The following is a 10,422-nucleotide window of genomic DNA, read 5'->3' as shown; positions in this document are numbered from 1 at the left end:
TGGCTGGTGTAGCTCAGTGGATTGAGCGCGGCTGGGAACCAAAGTGTCCCAGGTTCAATTCCCAGCCAGGGTACATTCTTGGGTTGCGGGCCATAACCCCCAGCAACCGCACATTGATGTTTCTCTCTCTCTCTTTCTCTCTCTCTCTCTCTCTCTCTCTCTCCCCCCTCCCTCCCTTCCCTCTCTAAAAATAAATAAATAAATAAATCTTAAAAAAAAGATATCACCATAAACAAAACAAAACAAAACAAAACAGGGTTTTGCCACCCAGAAAGAATGGAGGCACAGTTGATCTGTAATCAATGAGAAAGAATAGAAAGTACAAAAGTACAATCAAATATACTTAGGAATTTAGTATGGTGAAGGTAAAATTTCAAGTCAGTGTAAAAGATGGTGGAATTATATTTGGTACTAGAAAAACTGGATACCTATCTAGAAAAATTTAACTTGGATCTACACCTCACACTATTCACCAAGATAAATTTCAATTACATCAAAGACTTAAATGTAAAGAATATATACTTGGAGGAATTATAGAAGGTTTTTTGTGTGTGTGTGTTTACTTTATTTTTATCTGCTTAAAGTTTTATTTATTTATTTATTTTGAGAGAGAGGGGAAGGGAAGGAGAAAGTGAGGGAGAAAAACATCAGCATGTGGTTGCCTCTCACATGCTCCCCTCTGGGGACCTGGCCTACAAACCAGGCATGTGCCCTGATTGGGAATTGAAGTGGCAACCCTTTGGTGTCGCTCAGTCCACTGAGCCATACCAGCCAAGGCTTTTTATTTTATTTTTAGAGAGAGGGGAAGGAAGAGAAAAATGGACAGAGAGAAACTTTGATATATGAGAGATACATCTATCAGTTTGCCTCTCACTTGCCCCCATCTAGGGACCTGGCCTACAACCCAGACGTGCGCCCTGACCAGGAATCAAATCTGTGACCTTTCAGTTCACAGGCGGGCACTCAATCCACTGAGCCACACCAGCCAGGATGGAGAAGTTTTTGTGTTAAAGTGAACAATGTCTTTCAAAGTACAGGGTATAAGACAAAACCTAGATGCTATAAAAGACTAGTGAATTCAACTATATAAAAATGAAAGATGTCTATGAGACATAAAATTATCTTTAGAAGAGTAAGATGACCCTGGCTGGTGTGGTTCAGTGGATTGATTGAGCACCAGCCTACAAACCAAATTGTCACCCGTTCCATCCCCAGTCAGGGTGCTTGCCTGGGTTGTGGGTTGGGACCTCGTTTGGGGGCGTGCAAAGAGGCAATCACACATCGATGTTTTTCTTCCTCTCTTTCTCCTTCTCTTTCCCTCTCCCTAAAAATAAATAAATGAAACCTTAAAAAAAAGGAAGAGTAAGATGACAAATAACTATATATACGCTTGCATTTTATGTCATAGGAAAATGGATAATTTTCATATTTATATAGAGAGCTGAAAAGAATAAGAACAAAAACCCAAGGTGAAAAATGTGTGAAAGATATGATCTGGTAGTTCACATAGAAAGAAGTAGAAATAGATCTTAAATGCTTGCTCTTACTCATAATAAGAAATGCAAATCACAATTTCTATGAAATACTATTTTTCTTCTATTAGGTTGACAAAGATCTGTAAGAATTAAGGGGTAGTGAACACTCAATACAATATACAGTTGGTGTATTTTAGAATTGTATTCCTGAAACCTATATAATTTCTTAACCAATGTCACTCCAATAAATTTAATAATAAAAAGGCTGATAAGACATTCTGTGGTGAGGGAAACATTTGACAAGTACTCTCATATTTTGTTGGTGGGAGTGTAAATTGTAAAATGTTTTATGGAGGACAATTTATCAAGATTTTAAATAGACATTCCCTTTCACTCAGAATTTTACTACTAAAAATTTAATCTATACATATGCTCAAGTATATGCACAAATTTTGTAGTTGCACAAGACTGAAAACAACTTAAATGTTTATTAATAAACATTAATAACACTTTACTAATAAACTTATCAAATAATAGTGTAATTCTACAATGCATACTCTGCAGCCATAAAGAAAGGAGATAGTTCTTTGTATACTGACGTAGAATCTTCCAGGTCTATTGTGAAGTAAAAAAAACGAGGTCTTCAACAATGTATATTGCATGCTGTTGTTCTTGTAAGAAATTATGGTAGCAAAATATATTCATAATTGCTTTATCTATGCAAAAATATCCTTGGAAAAATTTAGCAGAAACTGATATCATTGACTACCTGATTGCTGCTAGGAAGGACAACTGTATGGCAGGAAATCGGTAGAAGGGAAACTTTTTGTAGTATAACATTTTGTATCTTTCAATTTTTTAATCATGAAAATGTATTACCTATCTTAAAGGTAAATAAATAAAAATTCCAAAGATAATCATTTAGAGCCACTTATTTATTTTATAAGTAAAATAATGTTTTACAATGTAGAATGATTTTATTGATGTTCCTAATTTTAAGAGATTCTATACACTATTTTATTCTTGCTGAATTAATTAGAATTAGATCAGTAGGTAGTTATCATAACTTGGTGAATATAATCAACCTCCTTTGGCAAACAGAGTTTATAACTTCACATGTACAAATACTGTTTTCCACAGCAAACACTCTAACAATTCATAATTTCAAGATTACAAATTGAGATTCTTTGGAACTACTAAAATAAGCCTTTAAATATCATTGGGAAGCTCTGCTCCTTTTGATAAACATAGAAACTCAACTTTATGAGCAAAGATTCAGAGCAAGTATAGCTTTAACTTAAATCCAATGATAAATGGTATATAAGTATACACTAGTCTTTCTTCTTATCTATGTAAACAAAAATTAATGGTTAATTCAGTGCTCCGCCCTCTCAAAACCACCATATCCTTTAAAAATTCCTGCTATTAAAGCTTTGGGCCTTTGTTCTCTAATTATAATCAAACTGAACCTGAGGTTTCAGGGCTTATAATAATTTATTTCTCCAAAAATTCAATTGTTTACAGAAATTGAAATATTTCTTCATAATTTTAATGATGGCCAATTATTATTATTATTATTAAGAGAATATCAATTCCATTTTGCTCTAGAATGTACAGCTAGAGGCAAAGAGGGGATGGGGGGCTACAGGAAGGTAGATTTTGGCTCAGCGAAGGGGAGAGCATTCTAAAAGCAAGGACTGTCCCACATAGGATGGGCTACTTACAGTAAACGCCTGGTTACCAGATCGGGGCAAAAAGTGGCCTATTTACAAAATGTTGGGGATACAATAGACAGGAGTTCTATAAGGAGTTAAAAAAATAGAACCAATGATTGTTCACATTCCTCCTAATTCTAAAAGTCAGTGGTTCAAGAAAGTTAACTGCAAAAGCAGAGGAATAGGAATTTCAGTACAATTCACTTATTTCTGAGGCAGAATTTTCTGTTACTTTTAATATCCAGTGCCCGGAATCTTTAAGGCAGGGAACCATTCTAAAGTTCTACTGTCTTTTGTACTTTGTTGAATAATGAAAAAAGATTCCCAGTTAAAAATAAACAAGCTCCTCCTTAGCAATTTAATAAGGGGAAAACAAACTTACTGAGTATGGTGAAATTTCAGCTGCCTACTCCTGAGCATGTGGTGCTGAGTTCCATTCCAACTATTCATCGGAACCCAAGACTCAGGGCACACACTTCCAATATGCACCATCTATTAAGAGTTCACCCTGGTTGGTGGGCTGACTATTCTCCATACAGAGCTAGACAGTATCAAAGAGATTTTTTTTCAGAGCTAAAAGCAGCAATCCACATACAGACTCTAGCAATTCCTTACAAAGTCACAGCACACAGTTTTTTAGAAAGCAGTTTATTGGGCAACCTCACATTTAGTCTTCAGGACAACCCTCTAGGACTGGTAGAAGGGATTATTATCACATTTGATAGATCAGAAAACACAGGCTTAGTGACTGGAGACCTCACCAGTCAGCTATGGAAGGGCTAAATCTGACCCCAGAGCTCACCTCATTCCATGACCTCCCAGCCTTGGAGGGGACTGGAATTTCTAAGATAGGAAGAACCAGGTGAACAAGGGGTCTTTCTAATGCATTATTTTCTACTATAATTCATCATCAATTTCTAGTGTTTATCAGAATCAACTGGAGCACTTCTAGGTCCTTCCTCCAGGGTTTCTGATCCATTAGGTCAGGGTTGGGGCTCAAGATTTTACACTACTAGCACATTGCCAGAAGATGCTGATGATGTTGGTCCAGGAGAGAACTGGGAGAACCACTCTCCTACTCCATCCTTCCTTCTTAGTGTCTTCTATCAGGTGCCAGAAGGCAAATGAGGATGATTTGAGCAGAAAAACAGAAGGGTTTTATACCTCCCTGGACTGCTGCTGAAGCAGAAATGTACCGTTTAAGGATAAGGCTGAGGAGCACTGTACCAGGAGCCAGAGGATTGCATTCTAGTTCCCTGGCTCTGACACAGGGGAGGTGGGATTTGTGCCTTTAATTAAGGCCACTTGGACCCCTGAGATATGGAGGCCTTGGGCAAATCCTTCTTCTCTCTGCAGGAGTGGGTTTGATCATCTGTAATATGTCTGAGGGGATGAGTGGTCAGGAGGGATGAACTCCAAGGTCTCTACCAGAAGGGTAACAGTCCTAACATTCTGGCTCTGTGCTCATCTAACCAGAGTCTTTATTTCTCTAGGTACCTTTGCCACCAGGGTATACTGAGAGCAGCTAATATTAAACATGAGTTACAGGAACTCTGAGAAATCAGACTATGTTTAGGAAATCCTCTTCATACGATGGCTCCAAGACCTCATGTCCTTTGGAGCTGGTGAAACCTCCTGACTGTGGAATCAGACACTATGTCTCCAGAGAGGAGAACTGTAGATTAAAAATCAATTAGGTGTCTTCTCATCCTGTCTTAATTAAAAAGGAACAGTGGACAGAGGGATTTGTACAGAAAGGAAATAAACTCTTTGGACCTATAAGTACAGTGATATAAAATGAATCTTCCTACATGACTAATCAGGCTGAGACAGAGGTCTCTAATAAGATTATATTCTACCATGCTCTGCTTTTTAATATATGTTCTTCCTGTATTTTCCTTTTAATGTAAATAGACAAGGTTAACTTCCAAACTTTGTAAAATATGTTTCAGAGACTTGCATAGAGGCACAAAACATATTTATTGTGAGAAATAGTATTAGTTTGAAAAATCTGCCTATTATTCACTTAATCTATAAATGACCTCTCTAGAGTTTTCTTTTCTATTTCTTTTCTTTAAAAAAAAAAGAACAAACTTTTGAGTCCTGGCTGGCATAGCTCAGTGGATTGAGCTCGGGCTGTGAACCAAAGCATCGCAGGTTCGATTCCCAGTCAGGGAATATGCCTGGGTTGCAGGCCATGGCACCCAGCAACCGCACATTGATGTTTCTCTCTCTCTCTCTTTCTCCCTCCCTTCCCTCTCTAAAAATAAATAAATAAAATATTTTTTAAAAAAACCTTTTGTTGTTGTTGTTGGAAATGGAGATGAGTACAGTTGTCTCCATTTTCCCCCACCACTCCCCGCAACCCCAGCCATCCCTACCTCCCACCCCTGATCCCACCCTCCTTGGTTTTGTCCATGTGTCCTTTATAGATGTTCCTGAAATGCCCCCTCCCCCATTACCTACAGTTTGTTCTTAATTTCAATGTCTCTGGCTGCATTTTGCTTGCTTGTTTGTTTTGTTGATTAGGTTCCACTTATAGGTAAGATCATACGGTATTTGTCTTCTACCACCCAGCTTATTTCACTTAGCATAATGCTCTCCAGTTCTATTCATGCTGTTGCAAAGTATAGGAGCTCCTGCTTTCTTTCTGCAGCATAGTATTCCATCGTGTAAATGTACCATAGTTTTTTGATCCATTCATTTACTGATGGGCACTTAGGTTGCTTCAGCACTTGGTTATTGTAAATTATGCTGCTATGAACATTAGGGTGCATAGGTTGTTTTGGATTGGTGTTTCAGGGTTCTTAGGGTATGACCCCAGCAGTGGAATTGCTGGGTCAAAAGGCAGTTCCATTTTTAGTTTTTGAGGAACTTCCATACTGTTTTCCACAGTGGCTGCACCAGTCTGCATTCCCACCAACAGTGCACTAGGGTTCCCTTTCATTTCTTTTCTTCATTCCCCAACACACAGTGAAACCTCTGGGGGTATAAAGCAGTTCGGCAGTTAAGTCTTTTTCCCTCTGAGGTTCCTGGGTTTAGTATAAAGGTGGCTTTAGCTATTTCTGATTCAAATATCAAGGTGAAGTGTATTCCACAGAACAAGAATCAAAGCAGAGTTTAAAGCTTTAAACCAAGGAGGGGAAATGAAGGCTGTCCAAACTTCTAGTAGACAGCAGGGAGGAGTATGTGCCCAAGGTAGACAAAGAACTGACCAGTAGGTGGGGTGTTCACATTCTAGGTCAACTCTTCAGGGTTGGTATCCCTCCCTCTTCACTCTTCTCACCCACTAAACACATTCATGGAAGACCTTGGCACCTGACCCAGGCTTTACTCTGCGGCAGTAATCATCAAAGTGTGGTCCTTAGACCACCAGTATCAGCCTCACCTCATAACTTGTTAGAAATGTGAATTATTGAGCCACCAAGACCAACAAAATGAGAAATTTCTGGGGCCCAGAAATCTGTGTTGTAACAAGCCTTCCAACTGATCCTGATCCATACTAAGGTTTGAGAACCACTGGGTTACTGCATTCCTACAACTTGAGTGACTTCAATACTTACCTCAGGGACCCATCTAGCATTCTGGCCTCTCTGCTCCTTGACCCTCTCAATTCAAATGACCCTCCCTTCCACTTCAGCCACCCACTCCCACATCCCAATCCTATCAAACTCAAAATGTATTCATCTCTGAAGTCTGAAAACATCCCCCACACACATCAAGGTCTCTTTATCTCTGTACTCTCTGTGCTTTCCTTGAATGGTGGCAAATTCTCCAACAACTCCACATAGACAGGGAGAGGCCAGCCCTATATTCTGATGAGTCCAAAACTTTTCTCCCAAATCTTTCTTCCAAACTTCTGACCTGTGCATCTGTAACAGGGTGCAGCCAAGAGGGGGACCCAAAATAGGGTTTTGGAATGGGGTCCAGAACTCAAGGTGTCCAGGAAATATAGGATGTTCTCACCAATCCCCCAACAGATGTGAGTTGGGGGAAGGGACACTTGGAGCAGGGCCATTGAGAGCTGTTTTGCATAGCAACAGCTTTGCAGCTAACCTCTGGCATGGTCATGTAACATATCTATAACCTTTTTTTTTTAATTCTTTTTTTTTAAGATTTTTATTTATTTATTTATTTTAGGGAGGGAAGGGAGGGAGATAGAGAGAGAGAGAAACACCAATGTGCGGTTGCTGGGGGTTATGGCCTGCAACCCAGGAATGTACCCTGGCTGGGAATCAAACCTGGGACACTTTGGTTCCCAGCCCGCGCTCAATCCACTGAGCTACGCCAGCCAGGTCATATCTATAACCTTTAACTGGTTGCATAGATATGTTAAATAGCTGTGGTTAGGCTCTGAGCCAGGGAAATGGAAGTAACTTCTCCACCAACATGTAACTGGGGGGGCAGGTCCCCCAAGCTATAGCGCCTGCATGGGAGCTTGGAGAAGATTGGCTCCATGACACAGGGCCACGCCTGCCCAGACTCACGATGGCAGCCCAGTAAAGCTGGAAGGATATGAGAGTGCTGGCAGGTGTAACTGATTGTAGGCGGACTCGAAAATGGGGCTGCAGAGGAAGATTGGCGTGGGGATTTAAAATCTAGATGTGGCAGCCATTCAGGAGTGAACCACTTGGTCTTTAGCAGAGTGGGGACTCCAGCAGCCCTGTGAGAGAGAATCACCATGCGGCTTTAGCAGAGAACTGCTACTTGGCTTTGGCAGAGTGGCAACCCCCCTCCTCACAGCCATTGAGGAGGGAGAACCACAGGCTTTGCCAGTGTGGGGACCCCTGCAGCTTTAAAAGGGAGAATCACCACCCAGCTTTAGCAGAGATCCCAGCAACAGAGCTGATGATGCTGGGAACTGAGGGAGGCCTACCAGCTGAGATGGATTACTGGGAAGAATGGGGGGCTGCCTGAGACACAGACTTCTATTTCATTTCCTGAGATACAGAACCCCAGGCTGGGCAAAGGGGGAAGGAAGGACTAGGTGTGTTTGTGGGTCTTTTAAGGGACTTTGGGATTTTGATGAAGACATTAGGTCACTACTTTAAGTCTGTATAGCATTAAGTAAACATTTCCTTTCCTTTTCATGAATCTCTGGCATTGAGAGACATGTTTCCTCTGGCGGCGGACATAATGAACCTGGGGTGTTCCTTTTGGTAATAGTACATCACCCTTAGCCCCCCCTGTTGTTCTGTAACACATCCAGTGCCAAATGCAAACTCCATCTGGATAGCCCACTGGTATCTCATAGCAAGAGGTCCAAAAATTAACTCCTTATCTTTCCCTAAATCTTTTCCCTTTGCTGTGTTCCCTATCTCAGGAGCACAGGGCCACAGATGAGTTTTTAAGGGTGCCTTGGGTGTCATTTTTGACATCTTCCTCTCCTTCACCCTTTACAACCAAGAAATCACCCAAACTCTACCAATTTTACCTCTTGGGGGTCATATGTAAGTTATTAACTTGTTCTTCAACAGAGATTGAGGTCTACAAAGCCCTCACCAGACCAGGAATTCTGTGGGTGATTTATTTCTCAAATATTTTCCCTCTTGATAGCCTATCACCAGTGCCTTTGTTTAAATGGTTCTCAATCCTGACTTCATATTAGAATCATCTACAGATTTTATTTATTTACCTTTAGAGAGAGGAGAATGGAGGGAAAAAGAGAGGGTGTGCAAGAAATACATTAATTGGTTGTCTCTCACACACCCCTAATTGGGGCCCTAGCCTGCAACCCAGGCCTGTGCCTGGATTGGGAACTGAACCAGCGACCTTTTGGTTCCCAGACTGGCACTCAATCCACTGAGTCACATCAGCCAGGGCAGAATCATCTAGGAAGCTTCCAAAATTACAAAGCCTTGACCCCTTACTTAAATAATCTAATTTAACCAGACTGAGCTGGGGCTCCGGAACAGGAGTTTGTTTTCATTTTTTAAGACTTTTAACTTTTTTAAGGAAATTTTAGAATCACAGCAAAATTGAAAAGTACAGAGATTTCCAAAATACCTTTTGCCTCCACACATGCATAGCCTCTCCCATTATCAAAATCCCACACCATCTGACCAAAGTGGCACATTTGTTACAATCAATGAACCTAAAATGATACATCATAATCAATCACCTAGAATCCATAGTTTACATTAGAAAGATAATTTTGGTAACAAAAGGACTGTTTGTAAGGTTTTCTTAGACCCCTCGGAGGAAATAAACAGCCAATTAGCCATGGGAACAGGCAGATAAGTTTTATTTTGGAAGTTTGTGCTCCCAGGCAACATTTTCTCTGCCCAGAGAAAGGGCTAAAAAAAGACCCCGCAGGAAAAGGGAAAGGGTGGGAGTTTTATATGGCTTGACTTCTTGAGGGAGCCAAGGATTGGTTCTTGGTGAACAAAGAAGCAACATATCATTGGTGGTTCCTGGTCTGAGGTCAGTCGCCTCTTTCAGGTCAGAGTTCAATTGCCATATTACTTGTAGTCCAGCCGGCGGCCATATTTGTAGTCCAAACTGCTATAATTGTAATTAGGTTCCCAATTGTCCTACCCCGCCCATCCTGACACTGTTGAGTTAGAGGTTTAAAACTGGAGACGGCTGGCGTAGCTCAGTGGATTGAGCACGGGCTGGGGACCAAAGTGTCTCAGGTTCGATTCCCAGCCAGGGTACATTCCTGGGTTGCAGGCCATAACTCCCAGCAACCGAGCATTGATCTTTCTCTCTATCTCCCTTCCTTCCCTCCCTAAAAATAAATAAATAAAATCTTAAAAAAAAGGTAATTCTTTAAAAAAAAAAAACTGGAGACAGCTTTCAAACACTTGGAAAGTTGTTCAACATCATTAGTCATTAGTGAAATGTAAATTAAAACAAAAATTATCTTTTTAATCTATATTACACTCTTGTTTGGAACTTTTCAATGGCTCTTGATCTCCTGCAGGATAAGGTCAAACCCTTTAATCTTATGACTGCAGCACTTTCCCATCTGGCCTGTGCCTGTGCCTTGGGCAACACCATTTCCATTTCACGTCTCCTAGCTCTGCTGTGGTCGTACTGAACTGTTATAATTCTTGGCATAAATAGTGATGCAGACCCTGGCTCATGGGGTCCACCACATTGTAGATGGGAAACAAGAAATTCACACGGACTACCGAGTCCTCTGGAGGAAAAGGGACAGCATGGCTTTTCTCTCAAGAGGAAAAAAGCCTCAGCCCTTGCCTTGACAAGACTTTATTTCTTTTCTGGGC

This window comes from Phyllostomus discolor, chromosome 5 (genome assembly GCF_004126475.2).
Source record: "Phyllostomus discolor isolate MPI-MPIP mPhyDis1 chromosome 5, mPhyDis1.pri.v3, whole genome shotgun sequence".
Taxonomy (NCBI): Eukaryota; Metazoa; Chordata; class Mammalia; order Chiroptera; family Phyllostomidae; genus Phyllostomus; species Phyllostomus discolor.
Note: the sequence above shows the minus strand (reverse complement) of the source record.